Here is a 10,311-nt window from a genome sequence, read left to right as displayed (position 1 = left end):
GTGATGACATGTTTAGCCGCATGTTGTCTTTTAACCGCTGGCTGTCGAAGTGGTGTCCTGTAAACGGCGTGGGCTTTATAGATAATTGGCTAACTTTTTCGACAAAACCTGGTCTTGTTAGGAGAGACGGCGTTCATCCCACTTGGGATGGAGCAGCTCTCTTATCTAGGAATATTACTCAGTCTATTACATGACAACCCATAGTTGGGACCAGGAAGCAGAGCTGCAGTGCTAAACACTTCTCTGCGCTCCCTCTGGATCAATCACAAAACCCCATAGAGATTGTGTCTGTTCACCGTCCGATTAAATTATTGAAATTAAACAATAACAGAGCGAGAACTCCACACAAAAATTTAATACAAATAAAAACAACCTCTGAAACAATACAGGAAACCCAGACTTTTAAATGTGGTCTTTTAAACATTAGATCACTGGAAAAAAAAGCTCTTTTAGTTAATGAAATAGTCTCCGATTACAACATAGATTTACTGTCCCTCACTGAGACGTGGCTACATCCTGATGAATATGTCAGTCTAAATGAATCTACTCCCCCCAGTCATATCAATTCACAGGTTCCTAGAGAAATTGGGCGAGGAGGTGGAGTTGCTGCTATTTTTAACTCCAGTCTATCAATTAATCCTAAACCTAAACTCAGCTACAAATCATTTGAATGTCTGGTTCTTAGTCTTCCACGCCAATCCAGGAACCACCAACAGCCAATCATATTTGCCGTAGTTTACCGTGCTCCCAGGGCTTATACTGAATTTTTAAAGGAATTCCCTGAGTTTTTATCAAACTTAGTCCTAAAGACCGATAAAATTATTATTGTTGGTGACTTTAATATTCATGTTGATAATAATAAAGATTGCCTTAGCGTAGCATTTATTTCAATACTAGACTCTATTGGTTTCAGTCAGTGTGTGCACAAACCTACTCATTGTGGTAACCACACACTTGACCTTGTATTATCGTACGGTGTCGGAATTGAAAATTTAACAGTACTTCCGCGCAATCCAGTTCTATCAGACCATAATTTAATAACCTTTGATTTTTCAATAACTGAATATATGCCACTAATAAAAAATTCATTTTCTAGATGTCTACCTGATAGTGCTGTAGCTAAATTTAAGGAAATAATCCCAATTACATTTAAACCCGTATTAGCAGTAGATATAAACAACAAATTCTTTAAAACCCTGAGCTCCATTGAGATCGACCACCTCGTCGATAGCTCTGCAGACTCATTACGATTAACATTAGACTCAATAGCGCCTCTAAAAAAGAAAAATGTCAAACATAGTAAATTAGCTCCGTGGTATAATTCCCAGACAAATGAGTTAAAACAATTATCAAGAAAACTAGAAAGGAAGTGGCGCTCCAGCAACCATGTTGAAAATCTAATAGACTGGAAGAATAGTGTTAAAGAATATAAAAAGGCTCTCCACAAAGCAAGAGCCGCCTACTATTCAAAACTAATAGAAGAGAATAAAAACAACCCCAGGTTTCTCTTCAGCACTGTAGCCAGGCTGACAGAGAGTCACACCTCCACCGAACCCAGTATTCCTCGATCCCTAAATAGCAATATCTTTATGACCTTTTTTAATGATAAAATTCAAACTATTAGAAATAAAATCAACCATCTCCTGCCCTCAATTGGCACTAATACCCTCCCAACAACAGAGATCTCAGAAACGGCTGAGAATCCTACCCATTACTTAGACAGCTTCTCTCTGATCACCCGTGATCAGTTTACCAAATTAATCTCAGGTTCTAAACCAACAACCTGTATCTTAGATCCCATTCCTACCAAATTACTTAAAGAAATTCTGCCCCTAATTGATAGTTCGTTACTTAACATCATCAATCTGTCATTATCATCAGGTTATGTACCACAGTCTTTTAAAATAGCTGTCATCAAACCCCTACTCAAAAAACCCACCCTAGACCCAGAGGTTTTAGCCAATTACAGACCAATATCTAATCTCCCCTTCGTCTCTAAAATCTTAGAAAAAGTTGTAGCCAATCAGCTGTGTGAGTTTCTCCGGGAAAATAATATATATGAAGACTTTCAATCGGGGTTTAGAGCCAATCACAGTACAGAGACAGCCTTGGCAAAAGTCACTAATGACCTTTTAATAGCCTCAGATCAGGGACTTGTGTCTGTCCTCGTTCTGTTAGATCTCAGTGCAGCATTCGACACAATTGACCATCAAATTTTATTACAAAGACTCAAACAGTTAATTAACATTAATGGAACCGCCCTTAACTGGTTTAAATCGTATTTTTCTGATCGCTCCCAATTTGTGCAAATTAATGATGAGTCATCTGTGCGCACCAAAGTTAACCAGGGTGTTCAACAGGGCTCTGTGCTTGGCCCAATTTTATTCTCATTATATATGCTTCCACTAGGAAACATTATCAGGACACACTCGGTAAATTTCCACTGCTATGCGGATGACACCCAGTTATATTTGTCAATAAAACCTGAACAAAGTAATCAATTAACTAAACTTCGAACATGTCTCAAGGACATAAAAACCTGGATGACCCGCAATTTTCTCTTATTAAACTCAGACAAAACAGAGGTTATAATACTTGGCCCCAAACACCTTAGAGATGCATTATCTAATGATATAGCTGCGCTAGACGACATTGCCCCTGCTTCCAATGAAACCGTCAGGAACTTGGGAGTGATCTTTGATCCTGATTTATCCTTTAATTCTCACTTAAAACAAATTTCTAGGACCGCTTTTTTCCACTTACGTAATATTTCCAAAATTAGACATGTCCTTTCCCAAAAAGATGCAGAAAAACTAGTCCACGCCTTTGTTACATCGAGACTGGACTATTGTAATTCATTATTATCTGGCTCCAGCAGTAAGTCGTTAAAGACTCTACAGCTTGTCCAAAATGCCGCAGCACGTGTCCTGACGAGAACAAAGAGAAGAGAGCACATTTCTCCAGTATTAGCGTCGCTACACTGGCTTCCAGTTAAATCTAGAATAGAATTTAAAATTCTCCTCCTCACCTTCAAGGCCCTTAATAATATGGCGCCTTTTTACCTTAAAGAGCTGTTAGTACCTTATAAACCCGCTAGAGCACTCCGCTCCCAGAATTCAAGCCTACTTGTCGTCCCTAAATTCTCTAAAAAAAGAGTAGGAGCCAGAGCTTTTAGCCATCAAGCCCCTCGGCTGTGGAATAATCTACCACTTTCAGTTCGGGAGGCAGATACCATCTTTTCATTTAAGAGTAGACTCAAAACCTTCCTTTTTGATAAAGCTTATAGTTAGAGCTAATTAGTGCGCCAGAACGTTACTTGTTCTATTTTATGACACATGACACACGGAGCTTCTCTTTCCAGCTTCTCCTTCCTCTTCTCCATCCCTATCCCCCTTCCCCGGAATCCCTTTGCTTTATCACCCGCAGATCCAGGGCCTCTGTGGCCGCACCATGGATTGCGGTTTGTGGATCGTACACCGGGGGTCGCGGTGATGGATCCATTGTGGCGGATTCTGGGCTGATCGTGGTGCTGGTGGCGGACCCTGTGTCGCGTTGGCATTGGGCACGGGCGGTGGACCAGGACCGCGGTGGTGGCTTGTGATGGGTCCTGGTGGGCGGTGGTGGACGGTGACTGAGGACTGGAGTGGCGTCTGGTCTGGATGGTGGATCGTGGTCTGGATGGTTGCTGACCATGGACTGTGCTTGCAGCGGGACTGCTTGGCATGTCATGTTGGGGTTGTCCTTCGGGATGTCTACCCTCATCAAATGCTGCTAGAGACTTTGATTATTGATGATGTTTTCCTGCACGTGGCATCTATTGCACTTCTGTCCGTCCTGGGAGAGGGATCCCTCACATGTGGCTCTCTCTGAGGTTTCTACATATTTTTACCCTGTTAAAAGGGTTTTTAGTAGTTTTTCCTTACTCTTGCTGAGGGTTAAGGACAGAGGATGCCACACCCTGTTAAAGCCCTATGAGATGAATTGTAATTTGTGAATATGGGCTATACAAATAAAATTTGATTGATTGATTGATTGATTGATAGTCATATCACCTCTGCTCGTGCTCATCAACATCCCTCTCTCCTTCACCTTTTCCTTCAACTCCTCCGTCACCTCCTCCGGCACTCTGCTGCTCCTCTTTGTCTGGACAGATATGTAACTGTTAGGCTTGGGCTAGTGACCAGTGGTCAACTCAACTGGGTTGTTACCTAAAAGTGGTTTGCATTGCCTTGTTACCTAGCGTAGCTCTCTCATTTCTCCTTGCTGCTTTATCCCTGCTCCGAGCGAATAACTTTCTGATGTCCATCTACAAGAACAATGTTGTTTGAGTTGAATTGAGATCAAAGTCATAACTAATACAGTAGGCTGTTATATCTAGTTCCGGTCACTGAGATAACAAATAATTCAATGCCAGCAAAAGATCATAAAATAACATAGCCTACTAGTACAACATACTTCTTCCATAACTCTCTACATACCTGACACACCAAAAAAACGAATAGTAAAAACAGGACATTCGTCTATATGCATGCTATGAATGATACCTATCAATTGTTTGTTTTTTCTACATTATGTTTCTACTGTCTTGAAAGTAACCACCTGTATGTCATCATGCCCCCTTAATGTCTGTGCTTTTGTCTGTAGGCCTACTCGAGCAGAAAACACCAGAATGAGAATAATTTCAGAATCATTCATTTTCAACTTTGAGACCAACGTGTGCTTGAGCTGCTTAAGCCAGCCTGCTTATTTAAGCATGCACTGGGCTATTTTTAAAAGCAACAGCGTACAAAACAGCTTCCACCTCCGAGTGTTGTATTCTGTTATAAATTGCGCTAGTATAACATCGGTGCCATTGGTTCCAGGCAACTTGAGAAGATGTCTTATACAGTATGCCGATAGCTAGCTAACTAAGCTGACAAGACAACTTGGATACCCCATCACGGGATCATCACCCCCTGAAAACATGAACGTAAAGAATCGAGAAACACCATAAGATGGCATGTAGTGTGAACCCGACATTTGTGATCTTTCTCCGATCAACAGGTCCAGCTTAAACAGTTATCGCTACAGTTTAATATATTAGCGAACTGTCTGGCTACTATAGCATAACGACAGACGTGACCACATTAGCTAATAACACCACTTCAGAGACGCCCCTTCACCTTATTTGATGAAAGGCATACACATTTGTTAGACATTCTATGCTTCCAGAGGATAAAAATGTAACGCTTACTGTTTACTTCACTTCACGCCGGCCGGAGTGAATGGTCGCTGACGCTGTGCTGGACAACTCCTGGCTCTGTGTTACAGGCAACTCTCCGGCTGCAACATGCTCCGAGTGGCCGCAAGTGGATTCTAATTACTCTGTCCGTATGTCGGACTTAAATTCTAACGAAAGTGGTAGTCTATAGGCCTATTTTAAGAAAAAAAAATGCTAGCATGCATTCTGTAGATTGCCAGATGAGTCAGACTTAAATAAAAAAAAATTAAAGGTATAAATAAATTAATTAATTAAAAAATCAGTGCCCCAGGCATACCCAGGCACCGCAGATCCACAACGGGGCACGTGCCCCGGTGAAAAGGGTCTGCCGACGCCGATGGTCTTATGTAATATATTTTGTCGCCATGGTGAAAATCTATGATGACTGGAAATGAGTTGGTTTGCCTCTCCAGTCGTTTTAACTGCAGAAAAAAGTAAGGAGAAAATCTGTCAAACAGCCAGATTCACGGCCGTCACAGATAATGAGCTCAAAAAGACTTAAAGAGTCTGAAAAAGGCTGTCAGAGGAAATGATGTTGACCGTTTCCATCAGTGTGACAGGCGAGAGCGTGAGTTTATGACTTACAGATACAAATGTTCGTTTTTGCATGTTAATGTATTTTATATTTCACTCATACAAACGAAAAGCTTTTGAGATGAGGACTCATTCCTCCTTGGAATAATACTAATTCTGGGAAACCACACAAGATGAGGATTTATGAACATACTTTTCCTCAAACAGGTGTCATAATAATATATATAATCTGATCATAATCATTGTTTTTTTTTTTAAGTATTAAATAACGTACACCTCCCAATAGTGATGTCACTCCATGGAGTACACAACACTGAACAGCAAAAGGCAGACTTTAATAAGATTTTTTATAATTCGTCAATGAACGAGTATAAAAATCCAAATTTTACAGTTAACAAAATTGAATGATTAAAGTGTCCAAAAAACATGTACAAAAAACACTGAAAATCCAGAGTAGGAGAGAAGAAGGCCGGCTTCTTTTCATTACTCTACAGCCGTTAAATTGTTTAGTTTGGTTTAATTTCCCTTCCTCATGGAAAACTACATTTTATTACCGTAGAACTGCTGCCACTATTTTCCCTGTCTAGGCCCATGGGAGTGCGGTCTAGGTCTGTGAGAGATTTGATGAGTATCACTACGGATCAACACTGTAACTGCTGTTGCAAAGCGTTTGTGAGCAGTTTGTAATGGCAGCAGAATTCCCAATGCAGAGCAGCAGATTGGATTAGACCCTGGTCCACTTGGGGGAGCTGGGAGCGAGACCAATACAAGTTAATCATTTCAGGGATGATTAAAATGTATAAGGTTTATTATACATAACTCTTTCTGTCACACTCTGAAGTCAAGAGCGAGCAACACATGAAAGCATCTCATCACATCTTCACTTATTCAGACTTTAGCCAGGTTTGGTTGATTGATTGATTTTTTTCTTTTCATTAAGATCCATGACTTATTACCAGGGAAACCAGTGAAAATATGGAAAAACGCAATAAAAAGGGACAAAAGGAATCCTGGATCCACACTAATATTTAATGTGATCTTCCCTGGCACGTTCCAGAACAAATCCACCAAGTTCCGTGGTAATCTGTTCAGTCGTTTTTTGTATCATCTTCATTTCAAACTAACAAACAAACGGAGAGGGGTAAAACCATAATCTCCTTGGCTGTCGTTATTATAAATAAGCAAATGAAGATGTTTTCAATCTGCAGGTATTACTTCTATAGAGGCATATATTCTGGGTTTGGAAGAGGAACTCCACCTGCCTCTCTTCTCTCCTTGAGCATAGTGCCATAAGACTACTGCTACTAGCAAAACATGCCCAAATCTCCCAGGGAAATGACAGCAGTTGAGTGTCAATGTAGATAATGCTAGCGTCAATGCTGGTGAAGAAGAATGAAGGAGATTATGTGGAATAAAAAAAAACATCTAAATAATGTCAGCATGAGCCCATTTGAGAGCATAACAGGATATTGTTGAGAAGATTCATTATGAGTGAGTGGGCGTGTTGATGATGTTTCTGACACGCAACAGACACAAAACTGAAAAAGCCTAAAGAACACAAATATATCAGGATGAAAAACAAGTGTCAGACACGTAGAAGACATGAGATAAGAGATGTCAAGAGAGCTTTTGGTGATAAGGGCTGACGGCAGAATCAATGTGCTGTAAATGTCTGCAGCAGATATAATTATGTCCTGCCTCAGGCATGCTCTATACAAGTGCCCCCCCCTCCCCTCCTTTGAATGCTTCAGAGATTTTCCAGGGGAAGTGAAAGTGTCTGACCCTTGGAGAATGTCCTTCATACGTGAAAGGCAAAGTCCTGGGAAAGTTCAAACCAAATTGTCCTCACATTTTCTGGCGTTCAAGTCTGAAAACTGTTTAAGATTATTGTCAACAATCAGTGTCGAGAGGTGAAGTCTGTAAATTGGGGTTGCATTAGGAACGATGGTAGAGAATTATATAAATTGGATCTTACAGACATTGTCTAGAGGAAACCTCTCTCTGGCTTCAACTGTTTAAGATTATTGTCAACAATCAGTGTCGAGAGGTGAAGTCTGTAAATTGGGGTTGCATTAGGAACGATGGTAGAGAATTATATAAATTGGATCTTACAGACATTGTCTAGAGGAAACCTCTCTCTGGCTTCATATTCACCAATTTAGACTTCACAGCCAACAGCAGCCTTTGTACTGTACACACTCACCCTCTCAAGCACTTATTAGTGCTCACAGAGATGAAAAAGTATCCTATTGTCATGGTCAGCTAGCTTAGCACTGCAATAACTGTGACCTGAAGGTTGGACAGTAACTTATTTCATGCCTCACTCCGAGACGATTTAATACCGTCCCCTGTAAATCTCATTGAGCACTGCGAAATAAAAGCCAGGAGAATGAAATATAAGAAATACGATATAGAAAATTAGGCCAAAGGGGGGGGGTGGGGGGTATTGCTGATAAAGAGATGGTGGAGATGTTGGCTATGGGTGTCGTTGAGGAGCCTCACAGCAGATGGGCTTGCTTGGTTTCTAACACAGATGGTTTAATAAGGTTTTTTTCCCAAAATTTCAAAAGTTAAGGGTTGATAAGCCGGCAGTCTGATCTTATCAGATAAGCATAAAATAATACTAATACGGATTTTGGAAGGAATGTCTTGGGTGGCCCCCTTGAAGGGATGGTTCACAGACAAATTTAAATGTCCTCATCATCTACTCACCCCTGTGCAGATGGGTGATGTGTTTGAGTCCACATAACACTTTCAGAGTTTCAGGAGTAAACAGGGTTGCAGCCAAGGCGACTTCTTCTTCGGATGTTATAAAACAACATATAAAGTACAACATTCCTCCATAATGCTTGTGTGATGTCATCCAAGTGTCTAACAGCGTAATTTACACCAAGTTCTAAGTGTAAAAGTCAATGCTAGCGGACATAGCCACACGAATGCACACCCTTGGGGTCGGCACAGTGGTTTATAAAGACAACATTTTCATTTCTGTGAACTATCCCTTTTAAATCCAGAGGAGAAGACTGCACCGACTATACTCACAGCACAATCGTGAACTGGGACTGAGACACAAGCTCTACTGGTAACTCTCTGCAGGGTAAGCAACAGTCCAAGGTTTATTGTGATTAAAGATACACGAGAAGCTGAATAAGAAAAAGGACTTCTAAAAATCATGTGTTGAAGGAAGTTCACTTCTCTCTGCATTGGGAGGAACACAACTATTATGGGCCATGCAGAAGAAAGGACTAGTCATGACACAGAATACTAGAATGTCTAACATGTTATCTCTTGGACTTCCACTCACTCTTGACGCTGGCCACACACCATTATATTCCATGTCTGTGAAACAAAAACAAGATGCAGTCTACAGCCAGACATCATCCCTCGAGGGTCCATCAGAGACGTAGCCTAGTTAGAGCTAACTGGTGTGCATGGAGCTGGAAGCAGACCTCTCTGCTGTGTATTAGATTTACAGTATATTGCTCTTGAACCTGTGTTGAAATCAACATCTCTACTTAAATTCTGTGTTGTTGGTTTAACAGTAGAGCTGCACAGTAGCCCAGATGGACGGGACCAAATCTCAGGGTCCATTGGCTATCATATCATATCACATGACAACTATAACAATTATCTCTGGGGGCAACAGACAATATTTTGGGGAATCCAATGTGGAAGGCGGATATCTGGGCCAAAACTGATGGACACTGTTTACAGTCTGACTAGCAATGTGAGCCGCGATACTGAAGTTGGAACTGAGAGACAACATGTCTGACACGATGTTTTTCACTGGTTTTCCTAATCTCTATTAACATCGATCTCATATAAATACAGATCAATTATGAGTAGATAGCTGATGCATTTTGGTCAATTTGTTCAGCCTCTTTTGATCCACACCTGGACTGTTTACCTGCCGACAACCAAAGCCTGCTCCAACATGACTGGTCATACTAACGGCAGCCAGAAGGCTTCCAGCACCAAAATGTTGTCCCTCACTCAAAGGTTCAAACTTTACATCCTGAGTCTCTTTATAGAGATTAGAAGGGACCTTAGAGTAATTCAGCCTTTACTTTAAAGGTCTTGCAGCATGTATTTTCAGTCAGGGCCTCTTGCTTTAAGATAGATAATAATTGTACAATGATGGTTATATAACACTACACCAGCCCCCTCCTGTTATTCGTGTCTCTTCCAGGATCAGAGGTTGTATGTAGCATAGATTCTCTGAAATGAGTTCACCTTTAACTTTAGTAATACCATATTGTTTTTGTGATTTGCTATCTATAAGCTTCCATTCCTTTTCTTAAGTACTTTTAGGAAATAAACTGAGAAAAATGTTGTATGTAGGTGTGAGAGATTTACTCTGAGAGTGGATTGAAGCCGGGTTTTATCAAAGGCAAATTTGTTGCAGCACAAATCTACTGTATGCACTCACCTAATGAAGAGTGCTATTCATTCGCAAGTGGTAGTAATCACCATGATGTGGTTCGAATTACTGAGGTGGTACTCTAGACTGGAATAAA

Source organism: Pleuronectes platessa, chromosome 15, assembly GCF_947347685.1.
Source record: "Pleuronectes platessa chromosome 15, fPlePla1.1, whole genome shotgun sequence".
Taxonomy (NCBI): Eukaryota; Metazoa; Chordata; class Actinopteri; order Pleuronectiformes; family Pleuronectidae; genus Pleuronectes; species Pleuronectes platessa.
Note: the sequence above shows the minus strand (reverse complement) of the source record.